The sequence below is a fragment of the Ictidomys tridecemlineatus genome, chromosome 1 (genome assembly GCF_052094955.1).
Source record: "Ictidomys tridecemlineatus isolate mIctTri1 chromosome 1, mIctTri1.hap1, whole genome shotgun sequence".
In the NCBI taxonomy this organism is placed as follows: Eukaryota; Metazoa; Chordata; class Mammalia; order Rodentia; family Sciuridae; genus Ictidomys; species Ictidomys tridecemlineatus.
In genome coordinates this window covers 119641009-119662755 of record NC_135477.1, presented here as the reverse complement: position 1 = coordinate 119662755, position 21747 = coordinate 119641009, and positions in this window count along the sequence as shown.

Below are 21747 nucleotides of genomic sequence, written 5' to 3'. Positions count from 1 at the left end.
GGCATGAAGGCATGTGGGACCTGAAAAATTCACAGTCTCTTTATTCTCTCTGATGTTTAAAATTAAATTACTACTATAGTTCTCTCTGTAAAAACAAATGCAACTCTTTAGACAATAGGCAGCTTTATACAAAGAAGAATCATAAGAAACCCTGGTCTTCTGGGCTCCCTATATGGTGCATGTAGGAAAACATGATTACATCAGCTACAGCAAGTCCAATTTCCACTCCTTCTTGGAGTTGAACAAATTCCAGGACTTGACTCCCTCCTCACATGCCTCCAATCACCCCTTCATTTGGTTGCTAGACTCAATTTGATAGTCTATTTTCATACCCCTCATTTTCTCACCAACCCTACCCCCACGGTGTCCAAATTGGCCCTCCAATACTGAAACCATTTGCCGGAAATTCATTAAACTGAACACATGGGAAATTACAGAGGAGATTTCACTTGTCACTTAGGCTCAAATATAGAAAGTAATTTTAAAAGGACAGTGGTGATAGGCTATTTTTATCTTGCTTGTTTGTGCTGAGTTTTCTTATCTTGCTGTCTCTTCTTCTCTTCCTGGCTACCTCTCTTTATCCTTGCTTCTTCTTTAAACTAAAAAATTGGCCTTTTAATTCTTTGTCCCAGTTTTCTCTTATCTTGCTATTTTAGGGGGGCATTTTGGGGATAGAACCTAGGGAACTCTCTCACTGAGCTAATCCCCAGCCCTTTCAAATTTTTATTTTCAAACAGGATCTCACTAAGTTGCCCAGGTTGGCCTTGAACTTGAAATCCTCCAGCCTCAGCCTCCCAAGTTGCTAGGATTACAGGTGCATGCACTTCATCTGACCTCTTATCTCTTATCTTGCTTTTTATAGTCTGTTTCTGACTTCATCACTCACTTATTCATTTAACATATGTTGAGTATTTACCCTGCACTAGGCCCTATGCTGGGATTTGGTAAAGAATAAAACAGACTTAATTCTTATCATTATGGAGATTACAGTGTGATGAAGGAGGTGGACCTCAAGTATAGTGAATTCAGATTTGGTCACAGGAAAGCCAGGAAGACTAAGGGCCGGGGATCTTACATCTTTCTGATATTAAGTTTATCATGCAGTAAATGGGGATGTAAGAACACTAACATGTTTATTAGGGAATAGACCCAATATTTCACAAGGGATGTCAGAAAACTAAAGACCTAGGTTTCTGTGTGATGTATGCAGTCTCCAGGTAGAGAAAACATGGATTTGGGAGTCATATATGATTCTGACTCCAACAATTTATCTGTCCCATACACATAAGCTATTTGATTTGTAGGTAAGTGACTTCTGGATTTCAGTTCCCTTGCCTAGAAAATAGGAATAGTAGCCAGATGCAATGATATGTTCCTTTAGTCCCTACTCAGGAGCCTGAGGCAGGAGGATCACTTGAACCCAGGACTTAGAAGCCAGTCACCTGGGCAATATAGAAAGACCTCATCTTTTAAATTTTTTTTTAAAATTTAAAAATAGAGAAATCTCCACCTATTAATGCTATTGTGAGGATTAAATGTAACATCATATATAATGAGCCGGGTATATCTCATATATAATGAGATACCCAATGTATCTCATTAACTTTCCATTATTTCCCTGTCTTATCCTTTTTTCTTTTTTTCTTTCTTTTTTTCTTTTCTTTTTTTTTTTTTTTTTTAATGATACTGGGGATTTAACCCAAGGACACTTTAACACTAAGCTGTCCCCGCTGCCCCTGCCCTTTTTAATTTCATTTTGAGACAGGATCTCTCCATGTTTCCCAGGCTGGCCTTGAACTTGCAAACCTCCTACCTCAGCCTCCAGAATTTCTGGGATCACAGGTGTGTGCACTGGGCTCCTCTTTTACCCATTTTTTTCTTTTAAATACTAATTACATTTTTATTTCCTAATCTTGAAATTGCTTGTTTAAATTTTTATTCTTTTTCATTTAGTTATCTGCTTTACTTTTTTTTTTTGTCTTTTCATGCCTTGATAATTTTTTTTTGGTTGTTCACAACATTACAAAGCTCTTGACATATCATATTTCATACATTAGATTGAAGTGGGTTATGAACTCCCAATTTTACCCCAAATGCAGATTACAGCCTCTTTTACCCTTGAATCCCACAATTAAAAATAAATAAGTGATCCCACTGATAAATTTGGCTGGCTTTAAAATAAATAAAGCCTAGTCTCCCAATTGGAAATGAGGATTCTCAAATAGTATTACATTAGTCATGTTCAAAGAGATACGTTGCTAGCCAGGAGGTGGCCTACAACCTGTAATTCCAGAAACTCAGGAGGCTGAGATAGAGGATGTCAAATTCAAGGCTAGCATTGGCAATTTAGCAAGGACTCCAACAATTTATCAAGACCCTGCCTCAAAATAAAAAAATAAAAGGTCTGGGGATCTAGCTCAGGGTTAGAGCATCCTGGGTTTAATTCCCAGTTGAGAAAAAAGAAAAGAGAGAGAGAAGAGAGGAGAGAGGGAGGTGTTGCTACTTGATTGGTTATTATAATTGCATGCTAATTATGATAGCCGCGTCAGTCCCTTGTTTTGAGGAAAGAGAAAGGCATTTAAAAAATGAAATTATGAGAAAAAGACTGAAACAAGATATAATGAAGAGCTGGCTACCGTGGCACATGCCTGTAATCTCAGCAGATTCAGAGGCTGAGGCAGGAAGATTGTGAGTTCAAAGCCAGCCTCAGCAATTTAGTGAGGCCCTAAGCAACATAGTGAGACCCTGTCTCAAAATAAAATATAAAGGGCTGGGAATGTGGCTCAAGCGGTGGCACGCTTGCCTGGCATGCGTGCGGCCCGGGTTCATCCTCAGCACCACATACAAACAAAGATGTTGTGTCCGCCGAAAACTAAAAAAATAAATATTAAAAAATTCTCTCTCTCTCTCTCTCTCTCTCTCTCTCTCTCTCTCTCTCTCTCTTCCCTCCCTCCCTCCCTCCCTCTCTTAAAAAAAATAAAATATAAAAAGGGCTGTGGATGTGGTTCAGTGGTTAAGTGCCCCTGGTTTCAATCCTTAGTACCAAAAAAAAAAAAAAAAAAAAAAAAAAAAGATATAATGAAGAATATCTTCCTCATTTTGAGGCCTGGGTGAGTAGATGCCTGAGAGAGCTACGGAACTGCTTTCCTAAGAGCATCTGTTGGACAGGGCCAGAGCAGCCCCACCTGGAGATTGACAATTAACCTATTTAGCCTAAGAGTATCCTTGTGGAAGGTATTACTCTTCCTCTGCCTTTTCTAAGCCAGGTGTGCCCTGGGGAGCTGAATGCTGCCATAAGGCTTATTGCTCACAAGAAAAGGAAAAATGGCAGCTGCCATTTCAGATACTTAATAAGAACACTAAATTAAGAAACTGCTGATTTGGTTTACCTGCTTCTTTCTCTTTGATAAAGAAGAAATCTCTTCAATCAGAGGTTCCTTGAAGCTGAAAAGGAAGCCTGAGCTCCAACTGTGGAAATAGGCAGAGGCAGTTCTCAAAGGAATAAGCAGGGCTCAGCGGGCAGCACTAGAATTCCAGGATTCCCTCTCCTGTCTCTGCCCCCATCCATAGGAAATTTCAGGTTGCTTTTGTTCTATTTAAGTTATTTGCAAAAGTGATTAATTTAGTCATCCTTTTCTCCACTCACCATCATTTTTATTTCTTCTTCCTTCTGCTTTTCCTCATTCTTGTTTTTCTTCCCTCTTCTCTTATACCTTCTCCTTTTCTGTTTCCTCCTCCTCCCTCCTCCCAATTTCCCTTTCAGCTGTTGGATCTCCTCACTTACCTCAGCAAGATATCTGTTCCAAGAACTTAAAGCATTCCCTCTTGATCTAAAATAACAACATCATTCTGATCATGCAAGTAGTACTCTGTATTTGTAGAAAACAAGATTTCTCAACATGTAGTCAGGTCCATTGGAGGAAGACCTTTAGGCACAGGATTTTTAGAAACTTTCATAGGCTAATATGAGTTGTAAATATCCACAAGGGGCTAGGATATTAGAATCCACATTGCTCAAACCTCTTTGACCTTTTTTTTCTTTACATATCTTAGCCTATGGTCTTTGGAACACATTTCAAAAACACTTATGTCATGTATTAAATTTTTCTTAAATGCTGTAACACTCATCTCTTTTGATCCCTACAATTCGCTATGATACCCAATGATAGGACAGGGAAATTGTATTAGTCTCACTTTACAGATGAGTAAAAACTGAGACCTGGTCATAGTCACATAGTTAGCTAGCAAGTAATAAGCTTGGTTTTCTTATTTGTGACCCTAGTCTGTGTACTGCCTTGAACTGCATTTAAATATGACACATATATGAGCTGGCCATGGTGGCATGCCTGTAATTCCAGCAGCTCAGAAGGTTTAAGCAGGAGGATTGCAAGTTCAAAGCCAGTTTCAGCAATTTTAGCAAGGCCCTAAGTAACTTAGCAAGGCTCTGACTCTCAATAAAATATAAAAAGGGCTGGGGATGTGGCTAGGTGGTTAAATGTCCCTGGGTTCCATCTCCAGCACCCCCCTCCACACACAAAAAAGTATAACATATATGTGACCTAATGTAATATAGCACATGATATATAATGTGAGAACTAAAAGACATACTACAATTACAATTTCTTTAACCATACAATTTTTTTAGTCATACATGACAGCAGAATGTATTTTGACATAAAATACATACATGGAATGTACATACATCAATCATATTGTCTATTCTATTCTGCTGCCCTTCCTATCCTCCCTACTCCTCCCTTCCTCTCCCATCCTTTCTCTCTATACGATTACAAATTTAAAATAGTTAGCAACATTGGCAAAAATCACCAATTCTTGCTTTCATGGAGCTCTTACATTCTAGTGGAGAGGGGGGAGAGAAAAATTACAAGATAATTATGTAAAATATGTTTTATTATATATGTTACATAATTACAAAATATAAGAATAAAAATACTGTAGGGAAAAGAATAGAAAGATATGGCAGTTGCAATTTAAGAGAGAGGAGATTAAGAAAGGCTATACTGAAAAGGTGACATTTGAATAAAGACCTGAAGGAGACAAGGAAATGACCTACAGAGATTCTCAGACTGAGGCAGGAGGATTGTGTATGCGGATGGAAGGGAGTTCCAGTGGAGAAAAAAAGTAAATGCAAAGTGCCTAAGGCAGGACTAAGCCAAGGGTGAGGATGAACTGAGGAGGAGGCAGGATAAAAGATAAGGTTAGAGAGACTGAAGGGGTGAACTCAAGATGCCAGATTTATAAGAAAACCAAGTGAAATAATGCAGATGACATGAGATAATACAATCATTTTCATTTTTAATTTTTGTTACGGGGATTGAACCCAGGGGTACTTAACTTCTAGTCACATCCCCAGCACCCTCCCCCCCCTTTTTTTTGTATTCTATTTAGAGACAGTTCTCGCTGGCTTGCTTAAGTCCTTGCTAAATTGCTGAGGCTGGCTTTGAATTCACAATCCTCCTGTTTTAGCCTTTCAAGACGTTGGGATTACAAGCTTGTGCTACCATGCCTGGTGCCATGATAGAATCATAACATTAAGAAACTGCTGATTTGGTTTACCTGCTTCTTTCTTTTTGATAAAGAAGAAATCTATTATGTTGCTCCAAAACAAATCATCCCGAAATTTTAACAACTTAAAACAACATCTATCTCACACAGTTTCTGAGGGGCTCAGAATCACTCATGATGTTGTAGTGAGGCTATCTGGTAGGGCTATAGTCAGTCCTCTGAAACCTTGACCATGGCTGGAGGATCTCCTTCAAGATCATCCATGTGGCTGTTGACATAGCCTCTCTCATAGGGCTGATCACAACATAACAACTGAATTCCCCCGGAACAAGTGATGAGACAGAGAGAGAACAACAGAAAGTGACCAAGAAAGAAACTATTATTTCTTTGATACCAAATCTTGGAAATTACGTACAAATATGACTGCCACGCTGTACTGGTAACACAGTGTGCCATGTGGGAGGGAACTATAAGTGAATGAATATCAGGAGTTGGGGATCATTGTTGGTCATTTTGGAGGCTGACTACTACAACTGGTTTGCAGAAGAATTTCTCTAACCATCTCTTCAACAAATAAGAACAATACCAAGAGGGGACCTTCAGAAAGCTGCTGAGAATCTACAGGTCTTATGTCAGTTGTGCATGAGTATGCGTATTTCTTCAAAGTCCTCTTCCTCTAGGCCTGGCCTCATTATTTCATTCATCCAAATTAAGTCAATTTGGAATAATCTTAGTTAAACCTGCAAAGAAAAAAAAATCACTTTGAGGAAAGCTATAGAACTTCAAAGGCAGTTTGGGCTCCTCTGGGATAATTTAACCTTGAGATGACACTAGACTTTTATGAAGGATAGAGCAGACCCACCTATCCCTCCAGAATCCCTAGCTACCTTCTGGTGAAAGAGAGGCATCCTGCCTAATCTAAGAAGAATGATTAAGGACAGGGATCAGAGATTTTTGCTTCATCCCTGAGGGCTAGTATTAGACATGCTCTCCTGGGGCTCAGAGGGCTTCCTGCTCAACCCCCACTCCCTCCCAGGGCCAGACCTCAGCTCTGCAACCAGATCAGACCAGTTTCCTAAAATGAGCAGCAGATGGCATCGCAGCCTCAGGAGCGAGCTGCTGAGATTGCTGGCAAGAGCAGCAGTATTGTAAGGAACTCAGGCTGCTGGCTTGGCATCTGGGGATCCTGGGGCAGGGCCCCCTGCCTTTCCACATCTCAGCTCAATTAATTTTTTTCTCTGCGCTGCAAATTAAGATACTGTCAGGCCTGTGTCTCAGAAAGCAGGGCCTGAGACCCCAGTGAAACACAGAGTGAACAGTGTCTTTTTTTTTTTTTTTTAAAGAGAGAGTGAGAGAGGAGAGACAGAGAGAGAGAGAGAGAGAGAGAGAGAGAGAGAGAGAGAGAGAGAGAGAGAGAGAGAGAATTTTTAATATTTATTTTTTAGTTCTCGGCGGACACAACATCTTTGTTGGTATGTGGTGCTGAGGATCGAACCCGGGCCGCACGCATGCCAGGCGAGCGCGCTACCGCTTGAGCCACATCCCCAGCCCAACAGTGTCTTTTCTATGATCTTTTCTAAGAAAGATGAAAATCAATGGCTGCTGTTTCAAGAGAGACTGTATTTCTTTTGCTGGTTATGAGGGGTCTGCAGGGAGTATATTCAGGTTTAGGGGCTGGCAGGTCCCTGGAATAAGCCTCCTGAGAAGGCCAGATGGGGCCAGAAATGATTTGAGCAATCAGTGGGTCCTGGAAAGCATCTAGGGAATTCCATTGGTTCAAAACTGAATTATCTTTTCCCCCATAGTGACTGAAAGGAGGAGTTACACCCTAGAGCTGCCTGCCAGTAATGAACACAGGACTCAGTCCTGCAGGCCTTCTGTCTGTGCCTCAGTCTCCCTCCCTTTCCTTAGTTTTTTTTTTAAGAGAGAGAGAGAGAGAGAGAGAGAGAGAGAGAGAATGAATATTTTTTAATATTTATTTTTCAGTTTTTGGTGGACACAATATCTTTATTTTATGTGATGCTGAGGATCAAACCCCGTGCCCCGCGCATGCCAGGCGAGTGCGTTACTGCTTGAGCCACATCCCCAGCCCCTCTCCTTAGGTTTTTGATTCTTTCCTCCTTTCCCTCCTTCCCCGGCCATGGTCCTTTTTTCTCTCCTTCACTTTTCCTCTGTCATCTCTGTTTCTTAATCTTTCCCACTGTGCATCCATTTCTTTTTTCTACTCCAGTGAAGGAAAGAAAGTTGGTTACCAAACTTCTCTAGCAAAGTGGCCACGGGCACTGAGTCACAACACTATTGCCTGTCTTTAGGGACCCTCTTCACTCAGCTCTCCTTTGCTCCCTGCCTCATACTCTCCCTTCCTGCTGCTGTTAGTCTCAAGGGGGCCTGGACAAAGGGAGGTTCAGAAGTCATCAAAAGAAATCTACTTTAATCTTCAGCAATTTCCGGAGGACCTAAGCAACTTAGAGAGAGACCTTGTCTCTAAATAAAATATAAAAAGGGACAGGAATGTGACTCAGAGGTTAAATGCCCCTGGGTTCAATTCCTGGTATCCAAAAAAAAAAAAAAAAATTAAGAATCTACTTTCCTCTCCCTCTTCTGGTACTCTCTGCTTTGCTGCTTTGTATTTCTAGACAGGAAAGACCCTGGGGGCTTCCCAGTAGGACTGAGATCCCTTCAACCTCATGCTTGCTTGCTGAGCACCCATTTTATGCCATGGGAATGAGTTCGAGGTCCTGTCTACTTGTTCACAGCTGCATCCACAGTATCTAGCACATAATAGACTTTCAATAATTATTTTAAAATGCGTGGGTCAGTGGAAGGATGAATGCAGAACTTGGTATTAGGCATCAGGGGTACAAACATTACAAGTGCAATTGAAATCCATAAAGAGGAACACCCTATTATCTGGAACAGTAACAGGCAGATAGTGGTAGAAGCTGCAGTGGCACCTGAGTCTGTACTGTGAAGACAAAGAGGACATTGTTCACTCACTTATTTAAAAATTGTTCAGGGGGAGTCTATTAGCTTCTGGGTTAGAGAAGGGAATAAGACACGTCCTTTGCCCTCAGCAAGCTCTCGGTTGGGTGTGAGAGACATAAGAGGAAATAAACCAGCAGTAACAAAATCAGTGCTGTATTGGGGTAAATACTGGGCAATGGGAGCAGAAAGCAGAGGTAGTATGCCTAGTCTAGGGGCTTTGAAAGGCTTTCTGGTGAAGAGAGTTTAGGCCAAGACTGGCCTGAAGGGTCAGTAGAAGATAGTAGGGGAAAGAGAGTTCCAGATCAAAGGGGTATCATATTGTCAAAGGAAAGCACTCAAGTTACAAGGAACTGAGCAAATGTGTCAGAAATTCTGGCCAGAATACCAGTAGAGTGTCAGGTGGGACCAGAAGGTTAAGAAAATTGGGTGGGAGTGGTATAGAATAGCCTAAAAATATGTTAAGGAATATGAATTTACCTTTAGGACATGGAAAGATTTTGAGGATTTCAAGTAGGGCAGTGATAAGATCAAGTTTACATTTTGGAAAGATTACTCTGGAAGGTTAATGGAAAATGGATGGGGTGAGGTCAGAGAAGCATCTTGGAGACATTCAGGGAGAAGTCAAGCCAAGAAGATGGACTGAGTGAATGATGATGTCAGTGGGATAGGTTATATAGAGTTGAGATGGAGGATAATTATGAATTTTCCTGATCCAGGAAAAAAAGGGAGTAGGGAGAATAGGAAGAGACTTTGCCAAGCATAGAGAAGGGAGCAAGGCTAGGTGAGATCAGCCCCATCAGAATCTGGAAATCCCGTTCTAGAATTGTCTAGCCTCTGTACTCATTCTGATCTCTTTTGCCTACAGACATCAAAGGTATCATGCAGATATCTTTAATTTTTTCTCCAAATGAAAGATTTAGAATAGGGTAGAGAATGTGAATCAGTTAAAGTAATGGTTAAGAAATTGGACTCTGCTTCTTCCTTGATTTCTGACTTAGGGCAAATAACTTAATGAAGCTATTTTTTTCCCCCTTGATGATGTTGAAAGCTTTAAATGAGGTAACGTGGACAGAAAATGTAGATAGTGAAAAAATCTCAATAAATCTTTGGTGTTCCTAGGATATTGGTATGAGCCAAATGAGGAAGGGGATGTAGGACAGAAAAGATAGCAAGGGATGTAAGAAAGGAGGGCTGAGTGGAAGGGAAATGTTTCAATGTATTGGAATTCTTTAGTGGTTTCCATAGTCTGTGAGGCAAAATCCTCTACTATGGTTTGAATGTATTCCCAAAGTTCATTTGCTAGAGATTTAATCTCCAAAGCAATAAGTGTTGGAAGGTGGGGCCTACTAAAGTGGGACCTCTTTTTTGGTATTGGGGATTGAACCAGGGGCACTCAACCCCTTAGTCACATCCCCAGCCCTTTTTGTATTTAGGGTCTCATTGAGTTGCTTAGGGTCTTGCTGCATTGCTGAGGTTGGCTTCGAACTCATAATCCTCCTTCCTCAACCTCCCTAGCCACTGAGATTACAGGCGTGCGCCTCTGAACCCGGCAAGGTGGGACTTCACAATTAGGTCTTGGGGGCTCTTCCTTTTATGAATGGATTAATGTCCACTGTAGGAGTAGGTTTGTTGGAAAAGCAAATTTGACCCCCTCTTGTTCTCTTACCCTCCCATGTTATTTTTTAAAAATATTTATTTAGTTGTAGGTGGACACAATATCTTTATTTATTCATTTTTATGTGGTGCTGAGGATTGAACCCAGGGCCTCACACGAGCAAGGTAGGTGCTCTGTCATTGAGCTACAGCCCAGCCCATCACCCATGTTATTTTGTCCTTCTATCCTCTGCCATGACGTGACCTATTAAGAAGACCCTTATCAGATGCCATCCCTTGACTTTGGACTTCTCAGCCTCCAGAACTATGAAAAATAAATCCTTATATATTACCCAGTCTGAGATACTCTGTTACAGCAACAAAATAGACTAAGACATCAACCAGGATTGGTTCCTGCCTACTGCCCTGCCTCATTTCCCATGGCTCTCAATCTCACTTTACAGACTAAATATGATACAACCATTATGATTCCAAAAACATATCAGGTTCTTCAACATACCAAGATTCCAAGCCTTTAAAGTTGGGCAAAGTGGCACATTCCTATAATTCCAGCAGGAAGGTAAGGGAGGAGGATGTCAAATTTGAGGCCAGCCTTAGCAAATTGAAAGATCCTGTCTCAAAGTAAAAAATAAGCCAGGCACAGCATAGCAGCACACATCTATAATTCCAGTGGCACAGGAGGCTGAGGCAGGAGGAGTTCAAAGCCAGCCTTGGCAATTTAGTGAAGCCCTAAATGACTTAGCAAGACCGTGTCTCAAAAAAAGGGGGGGCTAGGGATATGGCTCAGTGGTTAAGCACCCCTAAATTCAATCCCTGGTACTAAAAATAAATACATAATTAAATAATTAAAAGGACTGGGGTTGTAGTTTAGTGGTAAAGCAACCATGGGTTCAATTCTCAGTACCAAGGGAAAAAAATTGCACAAAGTGTTCTTTTAGAGAGAAAGTGGCCCCTCACACCAAATTTGTCTTCATACCAAATATGAGAAAGTCTCTAGAGACCTCGAGCAGGTGTTAGGAAGGAACTCAGAGCATGTGCATTGCAAAAGGGCCATGGTGTACTAAGGAGAAAGAGGTTCAGAAGACAGCCAATATGGCTCAAATAAACAACATTTGACAGAGTGGTTTGGTGAGACAGAGGGGCAGGCCGGTTGATGGGGCTACTTCTTTTGTCAGTGAGACTAAGATTATAGAAGAAAAAAGGGAAAAGTCTTAATGGAACCCTAGCATAACCCTGGACATCTACCTCATCTCCTCTTTTCTCCCTGTCACTGCATAACAAATCACTCTAAAGCCTAAAACATAAATATTTATTATCTCACAGTTTCTGAGCATCAGAAATTCAGGAGTGGCTTAGCTTTGTTGTTCTGATTCAAAGTCTCTCTCTGTCTCTCTTTTTTTTTGGTATCAGGTACTGAACTCAGGGGCACTCAACCACTGAGCCACATCCCCAACTCTATTTTGTATTTTATAATTTTATTTATTTATTTATTTATTTATTTATATATTTATTTTCAGTTGTCAATGGACCTTTATTGTATTTATTGATACATGGTGCTGAGAATCGAATCCAGTGCCTCACACATGCCAGGCAAGCGCTCTGCCACTGAGCCACAACCTCAGCCCCCTATTTTGTATTTTATATAGACACAGGGTCTCACTGAATTACTTAGTGCCTTGCTAAGTTTCTGAGACTGGCTTTGAACTCGAGATCCTCCTCTCTCAGGCTCTTGAGCTGCTGGGATTCCAGGCATGTGTGCCACCACACCCTCACCTCAGGGTCTCTCTTGATCCTTAGGGCTGACAGATGTTTCCAAGACGATTCACTCACATGGCTGTTGGTTGGAGGCCTCAGTTGCTACCATGTGGCCCTCCTGATAGAACTGTTTGAGTGTCCTCACAACACAGCAGCATGTGGCCAAAGAAAGAACATGTAGGAAGCCGCAGAACTTTTTATAACTTTCTGTTTGGGGGTAATTTTAGATTTGTAGAAAACTTGTTTAGAGTTCCCCTAGGTCCATGTATATATAATGATATATAATCACCCAACTGCCTCTAATGTTGAATATCTTACATAATCATAGTATATTTGTTAAAACTAAGGAATTAACACTGGTGTACTACTAGTAACTACAGACTTTTTATAGGTTTCATCTTCTGCTAATACCATTTTTCTGTTCCAGTATCCAATCTAGGATACCACATTTTATTTAGTCATCATGTTTCCTTAGTCTCCGTCAATCTATGGCAGTTTCCAATCTGTCTTTGTTTTTCATGACCTTGACAATTTTGAAGACTATTGATCTATTTTGAAGAATGTTCCTCAGTCTGTGTTAGTCTGATGTTTTCTCATGATCACCCTAGGGTAATCATAATGCTTTTGATGACTTCATCATAGGAGTGACATGTTACTTCTACTATATTCTATTCTTCACAAAGGAGTCACTAAGCCAGGCAAAGTGATACATACCTATAATCCCGGAAACTTGCAAGGCTAAGGCAGAAGGATGCCAAGTTTGAGGTCAACCTCAGCAACTTAGCAAGACCCTTTCTGAAAATAAAAAAATAAAAAAGGGGCTGGGGTTGTGGCTCAGCAGTAGAGTGCTCGCCTTGCATGTGCAAGACCCTGGGTTCAATCCTCAGCACCACATAAAAATAAATATAAGTGAAACAAAGGTATTGTGACCGACAACTAAAAAATAAATATTAAGCATCCCTGCATGCAATCACCAGTATAGAGCAAGAGAGAGAGAAGGAGAGGGGAGAGGAGGAGAGGGGAAGAGAGAGAGAGAGAGAGAGAGAGAGAGAGAGAGAGAGAGAGAGAGAGAGAGAAGATACTAAGTCTAGACAATAGTCAAGGAAAGGGGAATTAGTTCTAGCTCTTGAAGACAGGAATATTAACTAATTTGTGGGAATATTTTTATTTATTTATTTATTTTTAAAAATATATTTTTAGTTGCCGATGACCTTTATTTTTAATTTTTTTATATGTGCTGCTGAGAATTGAATCCAGTGCCTCACACATGCCAGGCAAGTGCTCTACCACTCAGCCACAGACCCAGCCCCATGGGAATATTTTTAAATCACCACAGTGGCCACCTCAACGAAGTGACATTTGAATAAACACTTGAAGTAAGCAAAAGAACAAACTCCAGGATATCATAGGTAAAAATTTGTTGGCATAGGGGACAGCGAGTGCAAAGGACCTAGGGCAGAACTGTGAGTAGCAATATTTGAGGGATAGTCAGGAAGCTGGTATGGTTTGTGAGAAAAAGTGGTAGGGCATGAGGTAGTGAAGTTTGTGGGTTGAGGGCTAGGAAGATCTGTAAGGCCTTGTAGGACATGGTGAGAATTTTTTATTTTATGCTGAATGAAATAGGGAATCATTAAAGTGTTGTGAGCAGAGAAGTGGCATGATTTTAAAGAGATCACTCTATCCCTGGGGATATAGCTTTGTGGTAGAATATATGTGTAGCACGGGTGAGGCCCTTTTCCTCCCAACACCAGGAGGGAAAAAAAAGGATCATCCTGGTGGCTGTATGGTGGCAAGGGTGAAAGTTGGGAGTCAGATGAGGAAGAATTCAGTTTTCTTCCAGAAGGTGGCTCTTCTTATATCTAGAGAAGAGATAATGCTTATTGTCTCATTTAATCTATGGCCATTATGAGGACATAATCTCAGCAACTTGAGATGCTGAGGTAGAATTGAAAGTTTGAGACCAAGCTCAGCCTCAGCAAAGCTCTAAGGAACTTAGCAAGACTCTGTCCCAAAATAAAAAAATAAAAAGGGCTGGGGGTATAGCTCAGTGGTAGAATACGTCTGGGTTCAATCCCCAGTGCCGCAAAAAAGTAAAATAACACATTTAGGGTGCCTAGTACATAGTAATTGCTCAATATAACGAAGCCTGAAGGAGCAATAGAGTTTAGAGGAGTAAGATGAGTGCCTGTGCACTGGACAAGCTCAGTAAGTGGCTTGGCTCTGGAGATAAGAGGAAGAAAAATTTTGGTTTTTGACTTTGAGGAGCTCAGAGTCCAGTGGGTTGAACATTCCTGCAAGAAACAATCCCAACATGATTGGCAAAGTAGTAAAATTGGTTTGGCATGGGACTCTGAGGGTTCTGGCACTTTGGGAAAAGTGCCAAAGAGGACACTTTTCACATTAGCTAGGTGGAGAAGAAAGAGAGAGACTTTTAGGCAGAAAGAACCGCATATGCAAAAGCTCAGAGGCCCCACAGAGGGCAGTGTGTTTCTGTGCCTATTTTAATAGCAACCATAAGTATGCATATGTAGCTCAGTGGTAGAGCAGTTGCCTAGCATGTGTGAGGCCTTGGGTTTGATCCTCAGCACTCTAAAAAAATAAAAAAGAAGAAGAAGGAAGAAGAAGAAAAGAAAAGTAAAACCCCAGTAATTATTCTTCTATGAGGTGGCAGAGCCAGGTTTCAAACTCAGAGCTGTCTGAATCTTTTTTATTTTTTAATATTTTTTTTTAGTTGTAGATGGACACAATATCTTTATTTCATTTATTATTATTTTTTTTGTGGTGCTGGGGATCAAACCCAGGGTCTTGTGCATGCAAGGCAAGTACTCTACCAACTGAGATATATCCCCAGCCCTATTTGATTTATTTTTAAGAGGTGCTGAGGATCAAATCCAGTGCCTTATGCTGCTAAGCAAGTGCTCTACCACTGAGCCACAACCCCAGCTCAGCTGTCTGAATCTTGAGGCCCGCCACCCATCTCAATCACTCCTGAATACCACTGGCCTTGTAGTGACATGGTCTTGACAGTTAAATCTACAACAGGGCCCCTATGCAATGGATTGAGAAACTCTCAAAACTCTGAAGACAGAGGGAAAATTAGGCTTTGATTTATAAGAGCCCATATGGAAGTAGAGGAAATAGGTCTCTGTTGGGGCCTAGGGCTCCTGTGTCTGAGGCTTTGGTGAGACTTCTTTGAGTGAGGATGTGGAAGGTCATTGCTGTGAACCTGAGATTCCTCCCTATCAGGCTCACTAGCATTGATTAAAAAAAAAAAAACCGTGAAAATAGACCCATTTTACAGAGGGAGAAAAGTATCCTCTGCAGGGGAAGACTTTGGTTCAAGATGGAACTTCCTCTTGGCCTTGGAAAACCATGGTAAACTAATGATATCCAAGTGGGTGAACTTTCTCTCAAGATAGGCATGAAGAGAAACCAAGAAGCAGGGAAGCCAAAAGGACAAGAATGAGAGTAAGACAGAAATTGAGGACAAATAGAGGATGTAGAGTAAATCAGGGGAGAGAAATGGGAAGACTGTCTAAGAGGAATTAAAAAAAAAAAAAACAGCTGGCTGCACAGAGTGGTGCATGCCTATAATCCCAGTGGCTCAGGAGGCTGAGGCAGGAGGACTTCAAAGCCCTCCTCAAAAACTTATCAAAGCCCCAAGCAATTTAGCAAGGCCCTGTCCCACAACAAAATATAAAAAGGGCTGGGGATGTGGCTCAGTGGTTAAGTTCCCCTAGTTCAATCATCAGTATTAAAACAACAACAACAACAAAATAAGTAAGTAAATCAATCAATCAATCAATAAATAACAGCTGAAAAGAGGGAAGATGCGCTTTTTCCGAAATAAATGTCAGCTGATAATTGTCCCCAGTTTCTAAGGCATGATGCAATATCTGCAGCACCTGCTTCACCATCACAGGGTGATGGTGGCAGGGTGGTCCTCACTTTCCACCAGCTTCTCATCCTTTCCTTCCTTCCTTCCTTCCCTCAACAAGTATTTAAGAACTATTAGGGGGCTGGGGATGTGGCTCAAGCAGTAGCGCGCTCGCCTGGCATGCGTGCGGCCTGGGTTCGATCCTCAGCACCACATACCAACAAAGATGTTGTGTCCACCGAGAACTAAAAATAAATATTAAAAATTCTCTCTCTCTCTCTCTCCACTTTCTCTTTAATAAAAAAAAAAAGAACTATTTGGGATCAGAGACTGCTCAAGGTGCTGAAGATAAAGCTGTGAACAGATAATAAATGTGTAAGTTAATAGTCCACTTTAGATAGGAGTACATGCAATGAAGAAAAGAAAACAGTTAAGGTTTGGGGTGTGTCAAGGAGGCTGTCCCCACTAGGGTGTTGTTATCTGTGCAGTGGGCATGGTGATGGGACATCCCTCACTGGGTGCTGGAGAACTCCAGGAGTTAATATGCCAATATGGTGCATAATCTGTAAATATTTGTTGGATGAATAAAATAAATTCCCATTTCATCAATAGAGAATCAATGCTGAGAATTCAGAGAATGAAAACCATCTAGTTAAATTAGTGGCAGAGCCCAAGCCTCTGTTATCAGAAGAACTTTAGGTCTGGGGATTCTTAGAGTTCAGTTCTCATGCCCCTAGAACCCACTTATTCTCTGGATAAAGACTGGCAGGGAGTGGAGGGATGTGGTGGGACAAGATCCCAAGAGGCCTTTGATACCATCTCAGAAGTGGGCTTAAACTAGGCCTAGTGGTGCACACATGTAATCTCAGCTACTCTAGAGGCCGAGGCAGAAGGATCCCAAGCTTGAAGCCAGCCTGGGCAAGTTAGCCAGATCCTATTAAAAAAAAAAAAAGAAAAGAAAAAAAGGACTGTGGCTGTAGCTCAGTGGTTAAAGCACTCCCATGTTCAATTCAAAACAGTAGGCTTAAAAAGAGCCCTGTGTTGGGCTGGGGATGTGGCTCAAGCGGTAGCACACTTGCCTGGCATGCGTGCGGCCTGGGTTGGATCCTCAGCACCACATACAAAGATGTTGTGTCCGCTGAAAACTAAAAAATAAATATTAAAAATTCTCTCCCTCTCTCTCCCTCTCTCTTAAAAAAAAAAAAAAAAAAAAAAGAGCCCTGTGCCCTTGACCCTCTGCCCTTATTCTCTCAACCTTTCCTGACCAATGACAAAATTGAGAACCTGGCACACCCCGAATGACCTCTAAATCTTTCTTATCCTTGCTACGGTGGGAAGCTCTCCACCAGCCAGTCACACATCTGCAGACCATCCTGTTCCTTCCACCACTAAATCTTGGCTGTGGAGACAGTTCTCTTCTTGCTTTCTACCCCTTCCTTTTGCCTACCTTGCCTATAGTTCTCCTTGTCCTTCTGTCTCTTCCCCTCAATTCATTCCTTTCTTTTCAGCTCTCTGATCTTTGTTCCTCCCTTTCTTTCCCTCCCCTCCCTCCCTCCCCTCATAAAGCAATAACTTTGCTCTTTCCTCCCTAAATTGAAGGGCAGTAGTGTAGTAAAACAAATCGCTGTCAACAAAAATACATTTCTACTGTATTCATCCCCATGCAAGAAGATTTATCAGGGTCTCTCACCCTGCACTGTTATGTAAATGTGGTAATCCAATGGAAATATGATGTCTATGGAGTCTGAGGATAAAGTCACCATTAAAACTATCAATTACCCATCGGGGCTTCAGTTTCGTTAACCCACTCACTGCCTTGCCTGACTCCTGCCTCCCTCTTTTCAGGGGAGAGCTTGACAGGTCGTGACAGCTTATAAAAGATGCTTTCTGTCTCCTTGGGTTCCAGGAGGTCATCTGGAGGATCAAATATTTGTATAGTGTTTGAGAAATTATAAAGTGCTACATAATTCAGAGGTATTATTATTTCATCTGTCACGTGGGCCGTCTCTGTGCCTCTTTGATTTGATAGATGTCAGTTCTGTCTGCAAACCTGGCTCATCCCCACTCTTGGGTGCCTTTAGCTTCCTTTTGGCTGCAATGCTCCTTCTTTCCCTTCTTTTAGATAACTCCTGGGCACCCCAGGATAGTCCCCAGGGCAGCTGTACTGAATACCCCTGAGTGTGCTCAAAGACACCTGCACGGCAACAAGTTCCCAAGACAAGCCGGAGTGCCTGGTGCCCAAAGTTTCAGGATGTAAGTCCCGGGATTGAGTCCCAGCTCTGCTACTTTCCAATCAGTTCCCTCTTTTCTCATTTGCAAAATGCCACTGATAATAGTGTCTGATTCATAGAATTTTTGTAAAGAGATACAGCCTATGAAGAGCTTAGCATGTAGTAAAGCAATTCTGTTGTTGTTTAAGGGTCAATCAGAGTTCTTTCTAGATCATGAGACTTGCCTGAGACTTGGCAATGGGGAGACAGACCTTGACTGATCATCCTCCCCAAGAGAGGACCTCCAAGGTCTGAGTTGTACCTGATTCTCTTGGGATCAGGCTGTGTCATCCTGCAGCCCCTGGGGGCTGGAATTGAGGGACTGGAGGATGCAATAGAAAGACAAGAAGAGTTTTGGTGGAGGTGGGTGTCTCTTATGCAGAAATGTCAAGAGTCAGAGCTGGAAGTAAGGGAGGTGGCGGGGGTGGAGGGAGGAGGGAAGAGTATAGGATGTCTCTAAGTTGCCAGAATCTCGATGGAGTTGCAGCTCTGGGGCCCTGGCACTTCCTGCCACCCCGAGTCTCGGGAATGAGTCACTAGAGGGAGGAGTGATGGAGGCGTCATGCTCTGCCCACAGAGCATCGGGTTCTGTTCCCCAAAAGAGGACTGGTGGGAGGCAGAAGGAGATCTAGAGCTTAGGGACTTAGGGGAGCTATGCCCAAGGGGAGCAAAGAGAAGCTCCTAATCTTAAGCTCACCTATTGTGCCAGGAGCAAGTCCTGCCTTTCACCTCCTGTGCTGACTCAGTGCCTACCACAACTTTGAAAAATTAGCTCACAATTGCTCCTCTGACTTCTACCTCTGGCTGCCCAGTTTTCTCCATAAGGGGTCTTTTGTATCCTTCTGATCAAGGGGAGGGGACAAGAGTCCGCTTTTCTCTTTTCCACCTGGCCAACTCAAGTCTCCTTCCTTGCAAAAGTCTTTCCCCCTGTGTCTGAGTAACTGGTTCATGACTGTGTTTGGTACTTGGCTCTCACACGCCCCAGAATGCCTAATTTCTCAGTCTTCCAGATCCTCAAAATTAAGGTCTTTATTATGTCCCTAGAGCCTAGCCAAATGTTAAGACATAAATGTATTGATGTGGACTGGTTTTTCTCCTTTAGTTACTAATTACTGTTTTTCTCCTTTAGTTTCTCCTTTAGTTCACTGACATTTCTTTACCATTTCTATTTACTGAGCACCTATTATGTGACAGGTGTCTTTTTTTTTTGTATCAGGGATTGAACCTGGGATGCTTAACCACTGAGTCGCATCCCCAGCTCTTCTTATTTTTAAATTTTGGACAGGGTCTTGCCAAGTTGTTTAGGGCCTTACTAATTTGCTGAGGTTGGCTTTGAACTTGCAATCCTCCTAAACTGCTGGAATTACAGTTGTGCACCACTGTGCCCAGCTGTCAAGTGTCTTTTTACACATTAATTCATTTAATCTTCATAATGATCTAATGCCCATTTTATAGATGAGAAAAGTGAGCTCAGTGAGGTCAAATGACTGGTCTGAGGACACAGAGTCAGCAGGTGGCAAAACAGATTTGACAACAAAGCTCTCACATTTTTTTGTTGTTATTTTAAAGAATCTTTTTTATTACTATTTTTAAATCCCCAAACCAGACCTCTTAGTTATAACAATTTTATGTAGTTTTTAATGAATTTGTGGGTTGTCTATATTGCTTTATTGAGATCTACTTTACATACTATATATAATTCACCATTTAAAGTATATAATTCATTGGTTTTTAGTATATTTACAGAGTTCTGTAACCATCATCTCAATCTAAGAACATTTTTATCACACCAAAAAGAAATCCTTGGGGGGCTAGGGATATAGCTCAGTTGGTAGAGTGCTTGCTTGCCTCCCATGCACAAAGCCCTGGGTTCAATCCCCAGCACCACCAAAAAAAAAAAAAAACAACAAAAAGAAATCCTATACCCATTTGTATGTACTTCCTGTATCCTCTTACTCCCCAACTTTTTTCTTCTATCAGACACAAGTCTCTGATTTGATATCAAGCTCCTTGATCCATTTTGAGTTAACTTTTATGCATGGCAAGAGGAGGGGATTCAGTTTCATTTTGTTGCATATGGATTTCCAGTTTTCCCAACACCATTTGTTGAAAATGCTATCCTTCCTCCATTGCTTGCTTTTAGCCCCTTTATCAAATATAAGATAGTTGTAACTTTGTGGATTAGTCTCTGTGTCCTCTATTCTGTACCATTGGTCCACCCGCCTGTTTTGGTACCAGTACCATGCTGTTTTTGTTACTATTGCTCTGTAATATAGTTTGAAATCTGGTATCGCTATACCGCCTGATTCACACTTCCTGCTTAGAATTGCTTTTGCTATTCTGGGTCTTTTATTTTTCCAAATGAATTTCATGATTGCTTTATCTATTTCTACAAGAAATGCCGTTGGGATTTTGATTGGCATTGCATTAAACCTATAGAGAACTTTTGGTAATATCGCCATTTTGATGATGTTAGTTCTGCCTACCCATGAACAGGGTATATTTTTCCATCTTCTAAGATCTTCTTCTACTTCTCTTTTTAGGGTTCTGTAGTTTTCATTGTATAAATCTTTAACCTCTTTTGTTAGGTTGATTCTCAAGTATTTTATTTTTTTTGAGGATATTGTGAATGGAGTGTTTTTCCTCATTTCCGTTTCAGAAGTTTTGTCGCTGATATACAGAAATGCCTTTGATTTATGCATGTTGATTTTATATCCTGCCACTTTGCTGAATTCATTTATTAGTTCTAGTAGTTTTTTTGTAGACCCTTTTGCGTCTTCTAGGTATAGAATCATGTCGCCTGCAAATAGTGATAATTTAAGTTCTTCTTTTCCTAATTTTATGCCTTTAATTTCTTTCGTCTGTCTAATTGCTCTGGCCAGTGTTTCGAGAACTATATTGAATAGAAGTGGTGATAGAGGGCATCCCTGTCTTGTTCCAGATTTTAGAGGGAATGCCTTTAACTTTTGTCCATTCAGAATGATGCTAGCCTGAGGCTTAGCATAGATAGCTTTTACAATGTTGAGGTAAGTTCCTGTTATCCCTAGTTTTTCTAATGTTTTGAACATAAAGGGATGCTGTACTTTGTCGAATGCTTTTTCTGGGTCTATCGAGATGATCATATGGTTCTTATCTTTAAGTCTATTGATATGGTGAATAACATTTATTGATTTCCGTATATTGAACCATTCTTGCATCCCAGGGATGAATCCTACTTGATCATGGTGCACAATTTTTTTGATGTGTTTTTGTATCCGATTTGCCAGAATTTTATTGAGGATTTTTGCATCAAGGTTCATTAGAGATATTGGTCTATAGTTTTCTTTCTTTGAGGTGTCTTTGTCTGGTTTCGGAATCAGAGTGATATTGGCCTCATAGAATGAATTTGGAAGAGCTCCCTCTTTTTCTATTTCCTGAAATAACTTGAAAAGTATTGGTATCAATTCTTCTTTAAAGGTTTTGTAAAACTCTGCTGTATACCCATCCGGTCCTGGGCTTTTCTTGGTTGGTAGTCTTTTGATTGCTTCTTCTATTTCATCCATTGATATTGGTCTGTTCAAATTGTGTGTATCCTCCTGACTCAGTCTGGGCAAATCCTATGACTTAAGAAATTTATCGATGTCTTCACTATCTTCTATTTTATTGGAATATAGGTTTTCAAAATAATTTCTAATTGTCTTCTGTATTTCTGTAGCATCTGTTGTGATATTGCCTTTTTCA